The sequence below is a fragment of the Diospyros lotus genome, chromosome 13 (genome assembly GCF_014633365.1).
Source record: "Diospyros lotus cultivar Yz01 chromosome 13, ASM1463336v1, whole genome shotgun sequence".
Taxonomy (NCBI): domain Eukaryota; kingdom Viridiplantae; phylum Streptophyta; class Magnoliopsida; order Ericales; family Ebenaceae; genus Diospyros; species Diospyros lotus.
This window is the reverse complement of record NC_068350.1, coordinates 18,696,046-18,719,618: the sequence shown is the minus strand read 5'-3', so window position 1 is coordinate 18,719,618 and position 23,573 is coordinate 18,696,046. Positions and strand designations below refer to the sequence as shown.

Genomic DNA, 23,573 nt, shown 5'->3' with positions numbered 1-23,573 from the left:
TTACTTTCTTTCTTTCTTCTCTTGAATTCTTATGTCATTTATTGTTACTTTATTATCCACTGCCTAAATGGCCGGTTAATTTATGCCTTTAAATTTCTACAATTTTAATTCTTGTCATTTTATTATCCACCGCCTAAATAGCCGGTTAATTTCTGCTATTTTAATTCCTGCCATTTAAATTTTGTTATTTAAATTATGCCATTTAAATTCCTATCAATTAACTTTTAAATTGAGATGAGTAGCTAAATCCAATCTTGGGTTAAGACAAGGACAGTGTCCAACGCCAATGATTTCCAAAGAAAGCTGCACTTTAAATGAATGACATTAATTTAAATTTCAGTATGAGTGTGTATTAATTATTGAGAAATCACTAGGTTTTGATTAGAGCGTAAGCCTAACTTAGAGCTTTCATGTCACGCATGGGAGTTACTAGAACTGGAAACGCTATCATACTCAAACCCGGATGATTAATTTAGTTGTTTTGTGTATTAATTCTAATTGGATTTATGGTAGTTGCTTAAATTAGAATCCCTCATGTCATGTATGGGGATTGTTTAAACTAGAATTATCATCATCTCTAATTGCATTTAATAACAAACCCTCATATCTGAAATTAATTAATGTTGCTAATATTTTCTGCTAAAAATTGGGAATCAACGGGTTGGTACTGAAATTGTTTTAACTCAAGTGCTATCCAATTTCATATTCTCACCTTTAGCATTTATTTAACTTCTGTCTTGCTTTATTTCCTATAATCTGTTATTTAAAAATCCATAAAAAATCTTGTTGCCAATTCGTTCAAATGTATGTGCGTGTGTGTGACATTCCTTTTCTTTTGCCATAAATAAATCTCTCAGTGGATGACCTGAACTCATCCAGAAAATACAAATTTAAATTTGGACTACAACTACACTCGTACACTGATGAGTATAAACCTCTCAATAAAATAAAGAAAAATCTATAAAAATTTCATTTTATTTTTTTTTTATTGTGTTTTAATTTCAAGGTGAGAGTGCAGCCACAAGGCAGAACACCTTTAGAAGGCACACAGGGATTCCTCCATCATTAGCCCTCCAATGTTTAAGTTAGAAAAGTTATGGTGATGATGTTAAATAAGTAGCTCAAAGTGGCTGGGAAAAGAAGTGTTCACTCATTCAGATAAATAAGTAGGTTAATTAGGTGCTTAGGTTTAATTTTGTGAGAAAAGATGCAAAAGATCCCTTTAAATGAAGGGGTGAGGGTTATTTATACCCCCTAGAATGTCAGTAGTGGGACACGTGGCACACATGCATGAAGGGTGCATGGAGTTATCCTAGGTTAAGTACAGATGCGAAGCAAAATGAAATGGCCTATGCGAGCAAGTATGCCCTTACCTGGGGTCAGTGCGAAGCTAAAGCTTTTAAGCATTAGGAGGGAAGGGCAAGAAATGAAGAATCAACTGGACTTGTAGTCGCCCACATTGGACTTCCCATTTGCCCTGCCCTGGGGAAGGATGGCTTTGTATGGTGAAGGACGAGCTGCCAAATAGTACAGCCCGTCCTTAGCACTCTTAAAGGAAAAGAGAAATTTGACTAATTTTGGTGATGGGGGAGGAAGTTTTTTCCTAAGAAATAAGATGGTTATGGAAGTGAGTTGGGTGTAAGAGTTTGGGGTCAGTTGAAAAGGTGCGAGCTTGAGCTCATTTAGAAGATTGAGAAGGTAAGGTGCAACAGGAAACCTAAACCCAGACTCGAGGTATTGAGGGCTAATGGTTATGAAGCCAGTTGTGGGATAAACCATATGACAGCTCAAAGAAGGGATATAAACCCGGCAATCCTTCGGGAGACGAAACTCCCGGGTGCAACTCCCCACCTCGTGGAACTTAGGCTTGGAAAGGAGTTGTCTGAAGACCTTTCGCCCCTCACTTCCCACAGCGGCTTGTCTGTTGACAGTCAGAACAGATTCTAAAGACGCCCCTAATGCGACCTTATCAGCTCGCGAGCCCACTCTCTCGGGGTTATGCATCTCTATCACTAGGCAGTCTTCGAAGTTCGAGGTATCATCTTTTCCTATGATGTGGTTGCAGCGCTTTTGATCCTAGTTCCTGTGAACAGAATCAAACATCTACAGAGGAAGAAAAGAACAGTTAGGCCGCAGCTCGCGGACCAAACCTCGGAGAACTGAAAAACCCTATAGGTCATGTGCTTTGCAATGGGGTACCGCCTAGGGCAGAGGGGTAGAGACTACAAGCCCAGTATTCCGTGGAAAACTAATCCTAAGGTCGTTAAGCCCGAAGGCTAAGTGAATACCTAACAAATCGATTCAAATTGGTGCACCAGAAAATAGAGGTGACGCCGACAGATTTCTGAAGACCAATGAACCATCAACAGTAAACTGATGATGGACGACCCAAAGAAACCTCAAGAAAATGGGACAAGTGTAGCCGAAAGTTTACCTATCAGAAAACCTCTTGCTAGTGCTGGAAGCTAGAAGCAAGCTTTGAATAGTAATGGATGCTTGAGCAACTGTAGTCGAGAAAGCTTCATCGTAGAGACTGTGAGCTAGGGGGCTTGTGTTATGAGTATTTCCTAGACTACTCCTTATGGGCTAGACTCGACCTAGCGAGCTGACTCCAATCACCTCAAGCCTAGTAGGCCTAATCCGAGCTCGTCAGAATAAGTTCACACATTACTGAAACCTGAGCTCAGATCATGGAACCAAGCGAGATCCCAGCAATGCTTCCAACGAGCTCTCAGCGTTATACCCAATGAGCTTTCAACAATGCTGCTAGCTTAATGGCCTAATCGTCCAGCTCGCTGGTCAAACTATTCAACTCGCATAGCAATAAGATTGTGGAACAACCGGAGGTAGGAACCCACCTACTTTATCTGAGGCATCCCAAATCCTTGATAATGCGGAGCCCACTCTCGATTTTATGGATATGATAATGACACATTATCTCCCATAATATCATCTTTATACTTTTGTATTTTAATACAATTGTAAACACCCCTCACTATAAATAGGGGTCAAAAACACCATTGTAAAGAGGGAGAGGAACGAAAATGCTATACTGTTACTCTGCTGGAATAACCAAAGAACAGTAGTGGAGTATGCATCGTTCTAGCCGAACCACATAAAAATTTCCTGTGTCCGTTCTATTTTGTTATTCCTCGTTGTATTTTGGCTTATTTATTCATTGCGGGCCTACGAATCACTGTCAGCTGATTCTGAATGTCGACAGGGATTTTACTACTTCTATGCATATCTGTAAGGTTCAAGGTGTGTTTCAATACTTCGTACACAAATGAAGATTTTGGCTCTATTAATGTGGAGAACAATCAAAAGTTAAAGATTGAGGGCATGGGAATTGTTTGCTTGGAACTCCACAATGATAAAGTCATGACATTTTACAACGTGAGACACGTATCTACAACGAGTGTCAACATTATTTTATTGGGTAAGTTGACATTACATGGTTACAAATATGTTGGAGTTGGAAAATTGTGTAAAGTATATAAGGGTAATAACTTGATTTTTCATAAAAAAAAAGATGGGAATAATATTTTCTACATGGATGGAAACCATGCATGTTTAAGAAAGACCCCAAGGGTGACAAGATTGACAAAGTGAAGAAGAAGATTTCCTTTTGCAATGTTGTTGAGATGTTTCGAGATTTAGGTTAAACGAGAAAATATTGTAGGGCTCCCTAAATCCCAAATGAAAGAGGAATTAATAGAATCTCACATAAAGTATGAATATAAAATAGGGAGGCAGCTTATCTTATAAATAGATCATATCCTACTTTATTTTATATATATGAGAGAGAAACACACATCATTTTAAAGAGAGATTTGAGTAACAAAATGGTGTACTTGGGTATAAGGGTGGTGTGTGAAAGGTACGATTTTGTCAAGTCTATCCATAAAAAAATTATAATTTTTGATAAATATAATAAAACATCCATTGGAGTTTGCAATCGTGGATGAAGATTTGTTGTGAAGACAAACCACATAAAATTTTGTATTTGTTTTTATTATGTGATTGATTTATTATGCCTCCGTTTTTCATTAATATTTATATTGTAGCACAAAACTCATGTTCTTCTATAAATATTCATAAATTCTAAATTCTAAATCCCAGGGCACGTGTCAAGTGGTTGGGTCATAATAAGTTAGGATTCGCACTAATAGGTTGTGGGTTCAATTCCTTGTCCTACATAGTGAGACAAAGCTTCCACTTGTGATTTACCTCCTTTGTCAAAATCAAGGGCATGAGCTGTTGAGCCAACTTTGTGTAATCTAAGTTTATTTTTGGTGTTTTGATGAATTACAAAAACGCTCAATGATTGAATATGAAAATTAAGGCGCCTAAATGTTTATCAAAATATTTCTTATATATTTAGAATTATCAAACATTAATGTTTTTATTATGTTCATGTTTTAAGGTGTTTTTAAATAAGTTAAAAATTATTTTTTGAAAATTGGACCAATAAGTCAACTTAATCGTAGATAGGTCGACTCAGCAGAGAGCTTGTTTATGCAGGTTTTGGTTAAGTCAACTCGGTAGAGAGGCATTTTCAGCTAAGTCGACTTAGGCAAAAAATAAGTCGACTCGTCGTGAGGCTAAGTCGACTTAATTTGTTCTGCGGGCAAAAATTGTCTAAATGTTATGCAAGTCACCCTAGCCCCTATATATACATCATATGCATGTCAAGGAAGACACTTATGTCATTCTGAAAACTCAAAGCAACCGGAAGAACTTTCAAGAAGATCTATTGCTTTTCAAAGGCTTACACTTTCGATTCCGTATCAAACGAAAAACCTATTATTGTTGGAAATCGAAGTCCTGAATATTCGTCTCTCTGTCTGCGTTTGATCTGAGGGTATATCTATTATATTTGATATTATTTTGTAACTACTAATATTCATTACTTGTTTAAAGTCCAAGTGTGGACAAGTATTGTAATCCTTAAATTCGATTGTGACTTATATTAGTTGCCTAGATCTGGATTTATATCTAGGCGTGTATGTGTGCTTGATCTAGTTTTCAATGTAAGGTAAGGGGAAATTTTGGCGTTGATTGGATTTAGTGGAACCCCAAGGGTGGTTAGATATTGGGAGAGTAGATTAAGTATTTGAGATATACTGAACCACTATATATCGCGGTGTTCATCTCCCTTTATTGTTTTGTTAATTATTGTGTTGATTTCAATTTTTCAAGACTCATTAAATAAATTGATTGCAATATTTTAAAATTGATTAATTAATAATTCATTTGATCAAATCAATAAGGTGTAATAAAATAAAAATCATTCACTAATAATTCTCCTCAAAAATTAAATAAAATGAGCAAAGTTAATTAAAAAGTTTTTAACCACTCAATTCACCCCCTCTTAAGTGGCCGTTTATTAAGGCACCAACACAAGCAGCGAGAGACCTCACAAGGGCAGTAATTCTAAAAAATTTTAAAAACTCATATGATTCCCCAAATCCTATTAATATTTAGCAATTTTTTTTAAAATTTGAAATATATTTTTAATACTTAATAATAATATTTAACATTTAACAGTTATTTGAACTAATTACAAGTTGTTGCACCACTAAATCTATGAACCCAATAAATTTTCCAGGCTAGATCTTACTCCAAAATAAGCACGCCTTGTACCATAAATGCCAACATGTTGAATTATAAATACTTTTAAACTGTATCACAGATATTCATACATATTTTATACACACCTCTGTGGTAGTGTAAAAGATAAAGATTTTTCTTCAAAAAAAATTGAGACCTCCATAATGTATAGTGGAAAACCACGTAAAGTTGACACTTTATTATTATATACATTGAACGAGGAAGCCAATGTGATCCAGAGTATTGTTTTGGTAATAACTTGGCAGATGAGTTTAATTTTTAAAGAGGTTTTAGAATTAAAAAAAACTCATGAATATCGATAAAACTTGAGAATATCACGTAATTTGATGATGCAAAGTCGATCATCTTTTTTTGTCTAGGACCAAGTACCTGTAAAAAGGGTGAAAACTTACTCCCCGTGATCACTTCGACATTTAGCTCAGTTCACGAGTTTTCGAAGAGTATAATAGTAATGGAAAATAATAGAAGAGTCCATTAGGAGTTAGATTCTCATACCTGTAGAGAATATCCTCTATTTATAGATATCTCTTGACATTTCCCTTAGGAAATAAGATATCTTTTAAAAATAGAAATCGATTCCCTTTCCATGGAGAGAAAACATAATCTTCCCCAATGAAAATAATTCTTGGAATGTTAGAGATATTCTTGTGGTGTTGGAGATATTCTTGATTAACTGAATCTTCATTTTTGTCTCTTTTTAGTTCAAAATCATAATAGAGATTATAAAGACACGTGTAACTCTTAGGACTTGACACGTAGTGATCGCATATTGGCCTTTACTGGCACACAAAGCTCTAAGTTCATGGTAATCTCCCAGGGATAGTACAGTAAAATTATCCCCTTATAAATATTCTCTCATCATTATTCTTAAAAAATAAGAACTGTTTAATTGTTTAAATAAAAAAACAAAGAATGTTAATAAAAGATGGAAAGATTGTTGAGGATTTTATTCAGAAAAAAATAAGGTACCATAGTTAAAGTGAATAAATTATATATATATATAATATGTGCATATTTATTAAAAAAATTCACATTAAAAATTAAAAAAATATATTTTCGTGATGTATTAGAATTGAATGATTTAGTCCGATTGGGTGCAATAATTTTAAGAATTTTAGTCCAGTCTAATCAGGTTTGAATCAGATGGACCCCCTATCCACCACCTAAAGTTAGTAAAATCCAAGATTGTGGAAATTTAATAAGTGTTATTAATTTGGCATGGCATCAAGGCCCAAATAAATTCTGTATTTGAAAGGAGCAGATAAAAACATGACTCTGTAGTGATGTAAGTTGTCACCATCTGGTCCATCTCCCTCCCACTCAACTTGCAAAATCCAGCATATATATATAATATTTCAAACTGTTGTTTAATTATTACTATAGAAATTTAATAAATTATTAATTTGGCATGTTATCAAAATTCCATGCCCAAATAAAGGCTGTAAAATTGAAAAGTGCCTATCAAAATAAGTTTTTAGTGAAAATGATATTGGTACATCTTGAACTAAATAAAGGTATATTAATGTCAAAAAAATCTTTCATGACATACATAGAGACGCGTCAAGCGTATGTAAGGCGAAGAATATTTTAGTCATAATACTCCTTTATATAATTTAAAATATAAAAAAAATTATATATCTAACATGATTCATCTTTTTAGTGCCATAGTTATCCCCTTTAATTAGTTTTTTTTTTGGGGGGAAGGGGGGGGGGGGGTAGTACATGTATTCCGTACTAAGATCATTTAATTAGCATTGTACTGATGTAGCATCTCACCATCTCCCACTCAACTTGCAATCCGAGATAGGGACTTGAGTGGTGGAAATCATGGAATGGACCAGTTCAATTGCTCGCCCGACAAAGTCTTTAATAAGAAATTTGTACTGGAAATCGTCATGTATATTTTCTTCCAAAACAAAGAAGAAAAACGTTGTGGAAATTCTGGCGCATTGCTTCTACTAATACTGCACTTTGCTCAACTTTGTCCTTGCAAACAACCAAAGCCAATCGCTTCAATTTCAACGATGAGAATGTAAGGAGCTCTGCTTGGAGGATTGTCGTTGTGAAGCATTTGGTTATAGGCTACAAGGAAAAGGGGTGTGTTTCCCAAAGATTGCCCTTTTCAATGGCTACCGGTCTCCAGCTTTCCCAGGAAGCACCTACTTAAAGCTGCCTGCAACTGTGGAAGAATCAGAACTCCCAATTTTCAATGCTACCAATCTCTTATGCAATCTCAGTGATGTTGAAATTGTTCAGAATTATACTTCTGTGTATCTTGTATCTAGAAAGAGGTTCAGATGGGTTTATTTGTACTGGTTTGCTTCAGCCGTCGGAGCAATTGAAATTCTTCTAATAGTGGGCTGCCTTTTTGGGGGGGACAAGGTCTGCCCTCTTCAATCGAAGATGGATATCATGTAATAATCAGTCAATTTAGAAGGTTTACTTATCGTGAGCTCAAGAGTGCCACTGGAAACTTCAAGGAAGAGCTGGGAAAAGGAGGTTCTGGAGCCGTTTATAGGGGTGTTTTGAGCGATGAAAGAGTGGTGGCAGTGAAGCGACTGGGAGACTCCATTCAAGGGGAAGAAGTGTTCTGGGCCGAAGTGACCACAACAAGGAAAATCAATCACATCAACCTAGTCAGAATGTGGGGATTCTGCTCTGAAGGGAGACAGAGACTCTTGGTCTACGAATACGTAGAAAACCGCTCGCTGGACAGGCACTTGTTCTTAGAGGATTTTCTTGGATGGAACGAAAGGTTTAAGGTTGCAGTAGGGACTGCCAAGGCCTTGGCCTACCTCCACCATGAATGCCTAGAATGGGTCATCCACTGTGACGTGAAGCCGGAAAATATACTTTTAGACAGGGACTATGAACCAAAGGTTGCAGATTTCGGGCTAGCAAAGCTGTCTCAGAGAGGTGGGCCTGGTTCTGAGTTTACTCGTATTAGGGGAGCAAAAGGGTATATGGCTCCAGAGTGGGCTCTGAACCTGCCCATCACAGCAAAAGTCGATGTCTACAGCTATGGAGTCTTGATCTTGGAGATAGTAAGGGGCATTCGACTCTCCAATTGGGTGGGGGACAATACTGAGGAGCAGGAAGCAGAGCTTGCAAGGTTTGTGAGGATAGTGAAGAGAAAAATTCAATGTGGAGAAGAATGGCTGGAGGATGTAGTGGATCCCAGACTGGAAGGCCAGTTCAACAAGAACCAGGCGATAGCACTGGTTGAAACTGGTCTTTTGTGCATCGAGGAAGATAGAAACAAGCGGCCAGCCATGGGTTCAGTCGTTCAAGTTCTAGTGGAGTCCGAAAACGAAAGTTTTAACCAAGAATTTATACTGTGAGTATTAATAATTATTCTGAAGAAGTTGGTAGTTTAATTCTGATCCTCATGAAGATATGTAAATAATATATTTGATATTAGGGATTTGCATAATTTTGGTTAGACTGGACTAATCGAATCTAATTAGGGGTGTTCGCGGTACGGTTTGGCCGGTCTGAATCATTTTCAGCACGTCAAACCGCTAGTGCGGTTTTTCAACCAAACTAAACCGCGGTCTGGTTTGGTGCGGTTTACCGCGGTTTGAAATGCTATTTAAAATCACTAAAAAAGATATTTAAAAATGGTAAATAAAGACACAAATATTGATAAATAAAGACAGTTAAATGTAAATAAATAGGAGCAAAAAATAAAGACAAAATAGTGTAAAAAATAAATAGGATGGGCTGCCAATTATTAGATTTTTGTAATAATAAATTTTTTATAATTTTTTTTATTATTTTCTTGGGCAGTTCGGTTTAAAACCGAACCGCAAACTGTCCAAACCGCAAACCGCGCGGTTTGGACAGAATCCAAACCGTTTTCGACCGCCAAACAAAAAAATCGATCAAATCGGTTTGGTTCGGTTTGGTTTGGCCGGTTTCTGTGGTGCACCGATTTTTTTGAACACTCCTAAATCTAATTGATCGAACTAGTCGATTCGATTTGGTTTTTCAATAGTCGGTTAGCGGTTCGATTATTTTTTAGTATAAATTTTGGTTAGTTTTAGTCAATTCAATTATTGTGGTTGATTTAACCAAACAAATCGAATTGATTGAAATTACAAAACGACGTCATTTTGGGTGCACTATAAAAGCAAAACACTAGATAGAATCACAAAATGGGGGAAGACCGACTTTTGCTTGTTCAGTCCTTTTGTTCTACCTTTTTCGACCTTTTGCTCTTGTCCCCAACTCCCGCCAGCTAACCTTCTTCCTACTATCGTCATGAATCTCTCTTTTTTAGTTTCTCCATTTCAAGACATAAAATGCAGATGTGGTTGCAGAAACATCTAAGAAGATTTACAAAATAAGAAAGTTCAAGAGCAAGAATTGGAAGAACTCGAGAGTGACGACTAAGGAAGAACATAAAGATAAAAAAAATGAGCAAATACAAGAACCACCACAACAAAAGGTGGTTTAGATAAAACCAATGAGAGTCACATTGGTGGAGAGAGCGTTGCCAGGAAGTATATGGGCTTAGGCCCTATTAGTAAGTTTTCCGATAACTTCTTGTAGGTTTGTATTCAACATTAAAATCTAGATCTACTAAAATTTATTTATTAGATACTTTTGATTTTTAGATATGTGGGTCACTAAGTGAAGACGAATCTCATAGTCAGTTCCAATCGTTAGAATTCATCGTGGATGGTGGCCGACGACGTTTTTCTAAAAACGAATTTTGAGTTTTTTTGATAATAAAATTAATTTTTAAATTTAAAAAAAATTAATCATTGAATTAAACTCATTTTTAAATATATAAATCACTGTAATTAGGGGAATCCGATAATCGGTTCTGATAATTAGAATCACCGACCGACAGCAACAGTAAGACCATCGGTTTGTTCGGTTATTTTATGAGTTTATTCAATTTTCAGTTTAGTTCGATTACCATAATTTAAATTTTAGTTAGTTCAATTTGTTAGAATTAGTCAATCAATTCAATTTGATTATTACATATAATTTAATTCAATTCAATTATAACTGAATTTAATATTATTTATATTGACATCCCAAATTAGATTATGCTTCTATCTTGTCGTTGAAAGCCCTTTATGATTATTTTCTAAAATTATTTTTAACCATATTTTTTCGACGAGATATTTTATACGAAGAGCGATTTTTGGTTATTTGTTTTCTTCATAAAATCCTCATCTGTGGGTTACATAATATATATATATATATATATATACATATCTATTCTTCTTCGTCAGCACTGTGCTATGGGTTCGCCGGAAACAGCAATTGCATTGCCCGCGAGTTGCAGATCCGGCGACCGTTCGTCTTCCACGCTGCAGGTAGTGTTTTCGCCAGAAAACAGAAAGTCGCGGTGGTCGCAACCTGCAGATCCGCCACCCTTCGTCTTCCCCGTTCCTGGCGCCCGACGGCGACGGGAAGCAGCGACGCGAAGTGGTTCAGGGACAGCGGAGGATGCAGCCAGCAGATCAAGGAAGCCCCTTCGCCTTCCGATTCCGGCGCTACCCTTCGTCTTCCCCGTTCTGACGCTTGACGGCGACGGAACAGTCGGCAGGTATGGACTGAAGCGGCGACGGGCTACCCACCTTGGGTTTTTCATTGTTATTTCGTTGTATTATTTTTTGGGCCAGGTTTTTTTAAAAGGACCTGGACCAAATTTTTTTTTGCTGGGCTGGGCTTGGCTTTAATTATTTCCTCGGACTAGTCCATTAAATAAAATAAAAAATAAAAGATTAAGACCCATTATATTTAAGGGGTGAAAAAAACATAAATAGATAGCATAATTAATTCTAGAAAATTATGCACATACATGAAAAGTTTAGAAATTAATTTTTTTTTGCCTACATGAGAATTATAGTGCTATCTTGAAATGTTTTAAGGCACATGCTTGGATTAGATTTATTGTAAATGTAATAAAATTTTATAATAAAATTGTTAAACCTAGAGAGACATACTAGGGTATACCTACACTTTAAATCCTTGCATAATTACATATTGAATTATGCCTTAATACTCTTTATAATAACACACTAAAAATATTCAAAAAATAATAATCGTATTTATAAAAATATGTCCTTTGGATATGGTCGAATTCTTTCCTCCAATAGCCTATTTATAGAAGTGCTCAACTAATCCCATTTAGTCACATGTCGCCCTTAATTATAACTCATCATTAGTCTCATATCCTTTGCCATGTGTCACCACAAGATTTGGCTACTTGGCCTTGAGATTTGAGCCTCATAATTGCTTTTCCACATGTCCCAATCCCATGGTGCCAAGTGTTATCTAGATCATCATTACTTAGATTTGGAGATTTGGCTTTATCGCGCTTATGCCACTTGGTTCAATAGGATGGTGGCACTTGTCCTTAAGATTTGCGCCTTAATCATGACTTTTCTCTCCTTGTGACGAGTAGCCCTAGAGATTTGGGCCTAATCATGACATATCAAACATCTCGACGAATAGTTTTACGCCACGTGTTATTGGAATTTGAGCCACCATCATTGCTTTTATCTTATGGCGCCATGTGTCCATCGAGATTGGGGCTGCCATCATTACTTTCATCTTATAGTGCCAAGTGTCTCTTGGGATTTGGCCACCATTATTACTTTCTCAAATTTATTTTCCAAGAATTATGTATGCATCCTGAGACCCTTAAATTTTCGAAAGATATTTCATTTATTCAATGACAATAGCTTACAAAATCTTTGAGTATTACACACTATCACTAGTATCACCATCAACTTTATTGTAGAACCACTTCTAGTACTTGGCAAAAGTCAAGATTTGTCAACCGATGACTCCAAGCTGTCGACCAACAGTGTAGCATCGGTCGATAGCCTTGAAGAAGTTGTCGACTATTTCAAGTAAAACCAAGAAATCGGTCAACAACTTGCTTAAATCGATCGATTCCTTTGAACTGTTGACCGTTTTAGGCACTATCAGAAAATTTTGAAATTTTTGGTTTCTGTTTTTATGCAATGAGATTATTATGGTATAAAATCGATTAATGCTCATGATATGAGATATCAGTAGCTCGAAAAATGATGCATATTATATTAACACGGATTTTATATTTAAATCACCATATATTTCAATGAGATTGAATAAATGGATGATTGTGGATTTAGATGCAATGTGATTGTATAAATGGATAAATGTTATAGGTACTTAAGAAATGGTTTGTAATAATTTATTTTATTCTATTCGGGATTGTAATGAGACATAAGCCTTCTTGTTATTTTCATTTTTGTCTTAGAAAAAATATATAGTATGTTTCTCTATGTAAAATAAAGATAAAGCCATCAAGAATTGGTGATGCCAAGGAGTAGGAAGGCTAAGAGAGTGTTGTAAGCATGAGATGCGCGCTGTGCACATATGATGTGCATTGAATGAATGTCTCTAGGAATGTTACTAATTAAGTCCTGAGGCTCGGATTTAATTAATAAGCATAAAGTCTATGAAACCTCCAAAATAAATTAGATTTATTTTTAATGCATGAGTTAGTTATGTATGTGATACATAATGAAAAAACTTTTTTTTTTTTTTTTTCTGTAAGTGAAAGATATATAGAACAAAAACCAACGCTGAATCGGCTACAAACCAAGGCCAAGGCATACCCTGGACCAACCAAAAACTAGGAGCAAGAACACAACAACGATCACCTTCTAGGCCAAAAGATGAAAAAATAAACTAAAAAAAGAAAATATAGGAAAAAGCAAAATAAAAGACATTATGTACAGAAAGTAAACAAAGTTTGGGTGTGATCAAAAGCAAGAACAAGTCTGTTGTGCTGGTCACGAGCAAGAAAACTGAAAACATAGTGAGCCCCAACTGGAGAGGCTGCATCGAACACAAGGCACCGAAGGGACTAGCTCTGAACAAGAGACTCAAGGAACACAGAAACCATCCCCCAACAACAAGCAAGTAGCAACTCAATGGGGAGGGAAAACCTAGTCCTTCGGAAGCCGCCAAACATGACGAAGAGCATAACTCTAAATAGACAGTCTAAATCAGAGAGTCGTCAATAAGGCCCACATAGCACACTGAATCCGATGAGCCAACTGAGAGGCAGATCTCTCGTGATCACGAAAGCACCTGTTATTGGACTCCCTCCAGATGAAATACACTAAAGCATGAAGCACCAATTTGTTTGCCACCTGCCACAGACCCTTGCTACTCCATCTTGCAGCAGCCCAAAGCACACCAGTATCCCATTGATGCCAAGGCCAATTGGGTTTCTATGATCTGTAGAAGCATGTCAGCACCTTTCTGGAATAAGGGCACTCGAAAAAAATGTGACTATGAGTTTTCATATTCATCTTGTAGAGGAAACGTCTATTCGGAAAAGATAAGAAAAGGTTAATACGATCAAGTGTAGAAAGACGCTCCTTAATCGCTAACCACAAAATAAAAGAATGAGTTGGAATACACTTCGACGACCACATGAGCCTATGCCAAGGAACTTGGGGACGTTGTTCTTGAAATTCCTTAAGCGTAACCCTAACTAAAAAAACACCATTTGCAGCCGGGAGCTAAAAATTCTCGTCCTTGGGCTGAAAGTGGGGAAGGCTAGGAAGGTGATTCCTAATAAGATCGTAAGCGGAACAGGGGAAAAGGTCAGGCCAATTCCAAGAGCCATTTTTAATGAAATCAGAGACCTTGGCCAAGGTATAGATGCCTAATTGCCAAGGCAATTGGCGAGAGAAGTGATTAATAAGTGTAACGCCCCGCTTTTCCGAGCATTAAATAACTTAGGAATTTCGGGAATATAAACCATTTCTTGATAATCCCGTTTTACCTTCCCAGCGTACTAAACAAGAATCAATAAGGCAAGACAGGTAATCATCATAAATGCGGAAGCTAAAATCGAAACCTGATATGGTACATACCTGAATTCACCTTATATTATATCATAAAGAATCCGTACCATATATTACATCATATTCTTAAATATAAAATACATGGAGATGAAACTTCTAGTGAGGATCCAAAATATATATATACAAATGCATGATGCATAACATGATCAACATGTGCCCTTAATGTAACTTCCCAAGCCCACAAGCCTGGCACGGAATCCTAGGCAAATCCTGAACCTTTGTAGGATAAGCCTAACGTTATTCCATCATTGCCCTAGGGGAATTATGGCTACACTCTGGGGGCGACATCCAATTCCCATGCACAATTATCAATGTGACAATAATATTGTGCAGTGCAATTATCACGACTTTCCATGTAATATGACAAAATGAATATTACATTCATAAGTAGCATGCTTATATAATAATCATATCATAAATATAATTTCTTGTGAGAAAACCACTCACAAAACCATGTTTAGGATAAAATTACTCACATTTTCCCAAAGATCAGGACATCTCGAAAAGTGTACGCCACCTTAATATGCGTGCCCAACCTCGATTTTCGTGTCAACTCTCAAAAGTTGTACCAATCACATCATCTCGATCACTTCAATCATAAAAATGATATTTAATCACTAAATATCCTCAATATTCTATTTATTTTATTTTTCCTTCATTTTCTCTCATTTTTCCTTCTAAATATCCCAAAAAATACCATCGAGACTTTTTTCTCAAATCTAATTCCACAATAATTCATAATATCCAATGAACTTCAAGGGAAAAATACTGGACTTACCCAGATGTTGCATTTTCACGAAAAATGAGGATCTTTGATGCTAAAACCGAGATATCGGGAATCGCAAATCCAAAACTTTTTATACGAACCTCCATAAAACATTTTTCTCTTTTTTTTTCCAACATTTTTCCAGATTTTTCGGCCCAGCCACGTGCTCGCACACGCTTGCACGTGGCTAGGGGGACTGGTGGCTCATGGAGACCCATGCGTGACCAGCTCGCGCCAGTTATCTTCTCCAGCCAACTTTTTTCGACAACGGCTGATTGCTCCACTAACCTCTTCTCCTTCCTCAATCGATCAACATGGCACCTCTTGTGCCTCGAAAGGAGCTCGGGAAGGCCGTCAACCGGCCAGTAGAACTCTCGGTTAAGGCGTCCGCCACCTTCTCCGGCTAGCCTTTGAAACCCCATCAAACTTTAACGAAAATACTTGATTTTCTCCAGATATCATCTTTAGGCTATGGGCAATAAAATCCCTATGGTTTGGAAAGCTAATTCGTTCGATAAGGGGGTCGATTTGAAGCTTCATTTTCTATAAATTTTTGGCCACATGAACGCCTATTTATAGGCATTTTTGAGCGACCAAATGCTCGAGATCGGCCAACCCATTGCCTTAGGAGCATATACCTACCCTATATCGACTTTCAAATGTCTTTAACCGACCAAAAATCCCATTTGCAGGTGCTCGATCGCGAGATCAGAAAGTTGGTTAGAAATTCTCGAAATTCGGCCACCCCGGTGGCTTTTTGTCAAATCTTCCTTTACAAAAGTTGCTCCTCGACCATCGCTCATGCAGCCCTGGTGCTCCAGATGGTCGTTCGGCGACTTTCAGTGGGTTGATCGAATCCTATGGCCAAACTTTGCTGATTTTGCACTTTGGCCCCTCCTAGTTTTGGGTTTCTCACTTTGTCCCATTTCTACTTAACCCCTCAACATTTCATAATTACCTTTAAAGCCCTCATGTCCTAAAACATTCATTTGACACCTGAAGATTCCAAAAAATCATCGTTTCGGCCTCCTTCTAGCAATTTCATAAAACTATACTTAGGCCCGAATCTTCATTTTGGCCCTAAACCTCTTTGTTTCTTCCTGAAACCACTAAAGAATTGTTCCTTATGAAAAACCGAAGCCCCTTCAAGCTTCCGTTGACTTCCTAGAAGTCGTTTATAACAATTCGGTATTGCAGCCTAGTTGGCAACTGCCATTTTGCTGTACCGAAAACTGTTCCCGATCCAATTTCTTTCGGAACCATAAATCCTATCTCGGGTCCTTGTTAATGTCACATCATTTTCCTTTGGTATCTCGGCTCCAGGACACTCCCGACAGTTGATTCGGTCATCTATATGGTAATAAATTACCGTTATACCCTTAATTTATCCTTAAATTTCATTTTTGTCCCCAAGATAATTTACCCTTGAGTCCTTTAAAATTTATCAAGTATTACAATAAGCACACCCAAAGGGTGCCATTGATTATGCCAAAGGAACACGTTACGACCGTCCTCAATTTTCCACCCCACTCTAGGACGCACAACTCCCCTGAGAAAGTGCAGCTTCCTCCAATACCACGGACAAGTGAACGACACTTTAAAGAGCCAGAAGCACGCCCCCTTAACTCGATAGGTATGCACCCACTTCACCCAGAGAGACTCCCCATTGCCTGAGAGCAAACGCCATATTAGCTTGGCGACAAGTGCTTGATTCTAGGCATAGAGAGGCTTGAGACCCAGACTCTCTTGCACCTTGGGGTAACAAATCTCCCGCCAAGCCACTTTAGCTCTATGGGGGTCAGCACCATCACCACTCCATAAGAAATTACGAATTAATTGCTCAATCTCATGGACCACCCGTTTTGACAAAATAAACGCATAGGCCTAGTATACATAGATAGTAGAAAGAACAGATTGAGCTAATTGAAGGCGGCCCCTAAAAGAGAGCAACCTACTCTGCCAAGAGCAAATCTTATTCTTAACCTTATCAATGATAGGCCGACACTCCCCATATGATAACTTAGTGGAAAGAAGAGGCATCCCCAAGTATTGCATAGGCAACACGCCTGTTTGGAAACTTGTAACAATCAAAATATTCTCCCTCAAGGACTTATCTCTACAAGAAACGAAGCAATCACTTTTTAAAGCATTGGCCCTAAGGCTAGACAAACCAGAGAATCTCTCCAAGCAAGATTTCAAGATACCCACCAAAACAGGATGGCCATGGGAGAATAAAATGAGATCGTCTGCAAACATGAGCATCACCAGCCAAGTTTGCTCACATTTCCAGTGAAACTGAAAATATGGAGACCTCGTCTGATGGCTAACAATGCCATGCAAGATCTGCATCATGAGGACGAAGAGATAAGGAGATAGATGGTCCCTTTTCCTAAGGCCCCGACCCCCAGGGAAGAAATCGTTTAACTGCTCATTGATTTTAATGGAGTAACGAGGAGTAGTGACACACTCGCAAATCCAGCTATAAAACTGCAGAGGGAAATTCATAAGATGAAGGACAATCAAGAGAAAGTCCCACTCCATAGTGTCATAAGCTTTCACGAGGTCCACTTTCATCGCACATCAAGGAGGCCCCTTATGAATGTGATATTGGAACACGAGCTCCTGGGCGAGCAAGACATTATCCCCAATCGAGCGCTTAGGAACGAATGCTGCCTGAGCCTTATTCACAAGACCAGAAAGCATAGACTTGATTCTATTGGCCAAAATCTTGGGGATGACTTTATACAAGACATTACAACAAGAAATAGGCCTAAATTAGGACGACGACTCGGGGTGAGGGACCTTAGGAACCAAACTAATGATAGTTGCATTCATCTGCCCTAAAAGATGGCTTGAGGAGAAGAAGCTCCTGACAACCTTCACCACATCAGGCCCCACAATCTCCCAAGCCCTCTTGAAGAATTTAACAGCAAATACGTCCGGACCAGGGGCTTTATCATCCCCCATACTAAACAAGGCTCCCTGAATTTCCTCTGTTGAGACCATGGGATCACCATTAAAGGAGATTGCAGGATGGCGGGGAATTCTTTTTTATTTCCTCTCGGTGTTGTCTATTGACATTACTACTCGGAGGTGTCGTTTCCTTGCTGAGCTTGATTCTCCTTCGCTTGCAAAGCCTCCAGAGATGGTGTCAATGACCCCAACTACCGAGTTTCCTAGGGCGGTCTGGCGTTTTACCTGTTTCCTGCTTGGTGCCACCTCTTAGGGCTACAGCTTCTTTGCCTTTTCAGGTTGCCCTGTAGGGATCGCCTTCGGTTTGGCCTGTAAACGTATTGATGGAGATACCCCTCCCTTACTAGCCGTTCTATTTGGTCCTTTAGGGTGGTGCATTCTTCAATCGTATGACCAAACATACGGTGGTAATCACACCGCTTGCTAGTGTCGGTGTTGCCGCGAGGGGGCCGTTGCTCGCTGATATCCGAAAGGGGAATGACCCTGGCGCTGTAAACTTCTCGGAAGATATGATCCCGCCTTGTTGTGAGGGGGGTGTATCCATTGTAGTGCAACCGGGGCAGCTCGAGGGCCTATGGTGGTTCCCTCCACCCTTTGTTATGATCCCGGCTTTCTTGGTTTTGGTAGGGGTCCCTCATGTGGCTTTGTTGATGCTTGGTAGGGGGCCCCACCTGGGGGTTAGGGCGAGGCTGTACTTGTAGCTTGGCTTCTTTATACCAGGCGGCCGAGACTTCTTCCATGTTGATGTACCTTACCGCGCGTATTTTGAGATCGACTAGGGTGGCGGGGGGCTTTCGGGCAAGTGAATCAGCGAAAGGGACCTACTCTTAATCCATCCATAATGGCATGTAAGGATACCGCAGGGTTGAGTTCCTTGATCTGGAGGGCTTCTTGAAAGAACCTATTCATGAATGCCCACAGTGGTTCGTACTCGCCCTATTTCAGGTTGATAAGATTGGTCGAGGTCCTGTGATGGGTCTGGCTAGTGGAGAAATGAGTGAGGAAGTGAGTGGCTAGCTCGGAGAAGTCGTGGATAGGGTTCGATTCCAAGGATGAGAACCACAACATGACCAACTTTCTCAGGGTGCTAGGAAATGATCGGCACATAATCGGGTCTGAGCCTCCACTTATCAGCATGGCGGCGTTGAATGTGGTGAGATAATCCTGAGGTCAATGGTGCCGTCATAAGGTTCCAACGTGTAGGGGGGTGGAAGCCGTCGGGTAAAGGGACGACCATGATAAACACGAAAAATGGGTGACTGTGGGAGTACAAGGGTGTGGAAGGTGAGGGAATAAGAGTATGCGTAGTCTGGTGGTGTTGGTGACGACTGCCTTCTACATCACACTCAACCTGCTCGTTAGGTTGGTCGTGCTGTTGGTTTCGGGTTAATTCCGTGACTTGATTCTGGAGCTGTTGGACCGTCTAAAGAATGACTTCTATGACAGCTGGGTTTTGCAGGGGATGGTCGGCGTTATTCGGCTCTTGGGCGAGAGCGCTTTTGGTTCACACCATGGTATGGCAACGAGGAGGTCGGTTTGAAAGGCTCTAGTGAAATTATAGGGTAGGTAACTTTTACAGAGCCACTCGATGGGTGCCAGATGTTCCTTCTTGACTAAAAGAGGACGATCGGAGGCGGGATCGCAACTGCAGGGCGCGGGCTCCGACGACGGGTCCGTTTGGAGGACAGCTGGCACCTGCAAGCACTTCGACGCTCGAGTGAGTAAGAGAGTAAGGAGAGACAGTGTATCAGTAGGTTAGAGGTCAGAACATACTTTGGCTTTGAATAGAGCTGGTTGATATAGGAAAAGGAGATGTCCTCCTACATGCATGCGTCGTGCGTTTGCAGGTGATGGGACTGACTATTCGGGGCCGGTGGAGATTCCTAGGTGGTAGCATGGTGACGACGAGACCCTCATTAATGTGGATGCGATTTGCCATTAATGAGAACAGGATCTGAGGCGACCACACGTATACCCAGTAGGAGTCATAATGATGCCGTGGCAGGCTAGTGTTGGGCCAAGGTTGGGTCCAAAAGGAGGACCAAGATTAGGCCTAAGGAAAGGGCATTGTATTTATGAATGTTTCTTTTAAATCTTTCATTCTTAGTTTTCACTGCATGAATATAGATTTCCTAATATTTCTTGTTGCATGTAAAGCTTTTCAAATATACATAGAAAATTTTTTATTGGCAATTTTACCAGTTTTCTCAATCTAAAAAGATATTTCTCATTCATTCATATTCTTTCTATATTAGAAAGTATGTTGGCCGTGCTGCTGGTTTTGGGTTAATTTAGTGACTTGATTCTGGAGCTGTTGGACCGTCTAAAGAATGACTTCTATGACAGCTGGGTTTTGCGGGGAATGGTCGGCGTTATTTGGCTCTTAGGCGGGAGCACTTTTGGTTCACACCATGGTATGGCAACAGGGAGGTCGGTCTGAAAGGCTCTAGTGAAATTATAAGGTAGGTAAGTTTTACCGAGCCACTCGGTGGGCATCAGATCTTCCTTCCTGACCAAAAGAGAATGATCGGAGGCGAGATGGCAACTGCAGGGCGCGGGCTCCGGCTACGGGTCCGTTCGGGGGATGGCTAACACCTGCAAGTACTCCGACTCTCGAGTGAGTAAGAGAGTAAGGAGAGACAATGTATCAGTAGGTCAGAGATCAGAACATATCTTGGCTCTGAAAAGAGCTGGTTGATATAGGAGGAGAAGATGTCCTCCTGCATGCATGCGTCTTGCGTTTGCAGGTGATGAGACTGACTATCCGAGGCCGGTAGAAGTTCCCAGGTGGTAGCATGGTGATGACGAGACCTTTATTAATGTGGATGCGATCTGCCATTAATGAGGACAGGATCTGAGACAGCCGCACGGATACCCAATAGAAGTCGTAATGATGCCGTGACAGGTTAGCTTTAGGCCAAGGTTGGGTCCAAAGGGAGGACCAAGATTGGGCCTAAGAAAATGACTGAGATTGGGCCTAAGAAGATGGCCGAAATTTGGCCTGGACGGTCCAGTTTCCTATTTTTATCTTTAAATGCTACTTTTCATTTTTACATAATTTATCCATGATTGAAACAAATTTTAATTTGATTTTCATAAAACCGTTTTATTTTATACAATGTTTTCTTAATTTATCTCAATGATCATTAACCATGCTAGCATAAGTTTTCATTGCATTTATGAATGTTTCTTTTAAATCTTTCATTCTTAGTTTTCGCTGCATGAATATAGATTTCCTAATATTTCTTGTTGCATGTAAAGCTTTTCAAATATACATAGCAAATTTTTTATTGGCAATTTTACCAGTTTTCTCAATCTAAAATGATATTTCTCATTCATGCATATTCTTTCTAAATTAGAAGTATGTTTGTATTATCTTGTATGAAAATGTTTTATTGCATATAATTTCATAGTGAGTTGCTGCAACAATTTTAAGTCATGAAAAGTATATTTTAATTTAGCCTTAATGCAAAATATTTTCTAATATCTCAGAAATAGTCAAAACATCCATTTCACCCCATCTGAAATGATAATTTAGTTGGTATCAGGGCAAGTACTCTTATATTTAGCTTAATCTCCAGGAGTGATCCTTGCCATCCTTGTGTTTCATTGTTTTTATAAAAGCTAACCTTTTGAGGTAATGCTTATTTTTCTAATGGCATCATCTGTTATCAATGAGTTTTAATACTTTCTATCTATATGATTATATGAGTCGGATTGATATGAATTGGGTGATTTTAATGTGTTTTGATAAAATCATTTTCTTTGTTGTACATCTATGTATGAAAATAAACTTCCAAGAATTTTGATTCAATTAAAACTTTTCATATGGTTTTATCTGTTCTAACTTTTATGTGAAAAAGTTGCAGCAATAAAAGGTAGTTCTCCTGAAAAGCATAATCCAAAGTAAGTGTGCTTAAATGGAAATGAAAAAGAGCAGGTTGACTCTATTTCTTCATTCGCCATCAATCATGAGTAAAGTGCTTAAATAATTATACTGATATATCTCATGAAGTTTCAATGCTAGCTAATTGCTATCAGGGAATGCTGATTTTGAAAATTGCATTTCATCTTACATGTGTTCAAAACCAGTTGCATCATTCATGATGAAATATCTTTCTCAAAATGAATTGCATATCAAATCTTTTACCTTGGCATATGAAAATCAGATTTTGGTTAAAAGAAGTATCAAAATTTTTTCATGTTCCATTCTCAACATTTTTATTTAAAAGAGTTAGGCCACATTACATGAACTTTTAAAATTCTCTGTGTGAACCTAAATTGTTATGAGATTGTTAAAAGGGTTGTTCTTATTCGATATCTATCATACTAACCCTTGAGGACCAAAGCAAATGGGTATCCAAAAGTCCGTTATGTGCTTTACAGTTTCAAATCCAAGAAGGACAGCATTAAAGGATGATCTTGCTGACAGATCCTCTTATCTGATCAAAATTAAGGAAGGTATTGCAAAGCTAGAGAATGCTTTAAGGGATATCTTAATTCTAGCAAAGATGATCTGCTAAAGTGTGCATCCTAGGTAGAGTATGCCTACGATATACCTCTTACACAAAATCCCTTTAGCAATGTTCAAAAAGAATGCTAACTAACTATTCTTAAATTTGTGTGCTCTAAAGCAAGTCATTAGCATATTTTACAAATAAGATTTCTCAAAGATCTTCAAAGAGTATTTTATTCTAATGATAAATGGGAAATCAAATTATTATTCTCCCAGATTTTTAAAGTTCAAATCATCATCTGTTGAAGGAATTTTTTTTCTAATTGTTCCTCTTATTGTGCTTCTAGTATGTTATCATTTTTTGCCTATCTATTTAAGCTTTACTTTTAATAATATTTATTGAATTGATATGATAAATATATAATTCTTGTACTTTAATTTTTGTACTTAATTTATAATTGCTTCATGACAGTGTCTTTTATTTCATGTTCATTTAATTCATTGTCATTTATTTATATTCATTTAAATAATGCTGATTTAATTTATTGTTATCTGTTCATCTTTTTTAATTTATGCAGTTTATTTTGTTTCTCTATTATCAGTCCTTGTTTATAGAACATTAAGTTATCCTTATTAGGATATATTTCCCCTAGCTAGGTTCAAAATTAGAGTTAAAGAAATTAGAAGGAGTAATATTTATTACTCAAACAGTTATTAGCATGGGTATTTGTCAAAGGGTATCTACCAGCATCTATAGAATACTCAATTAAAGTTAAAGTTGAGTATATAATAAAATTTATCAATATTATAGAATTAAGTTTCTTACTATAGTCTTATATTAGTTGTTATT

General features: G+C 38.1%; 1 pseudogene; it reads left to right on the top strand.

The window, feature by feature from the left end:
• Window positions 1–3,213: 3,213 nt before the first annotated feature.
• On the top strand, window positions 3,214–11,445 carry LOC127788095 (putative receptor protein kinase ZmPK1; annotated as a pseudogene).
• The last annotated feature ends 12,128 nt before the right edge of the window (window positions 11,446–23,573 follow it).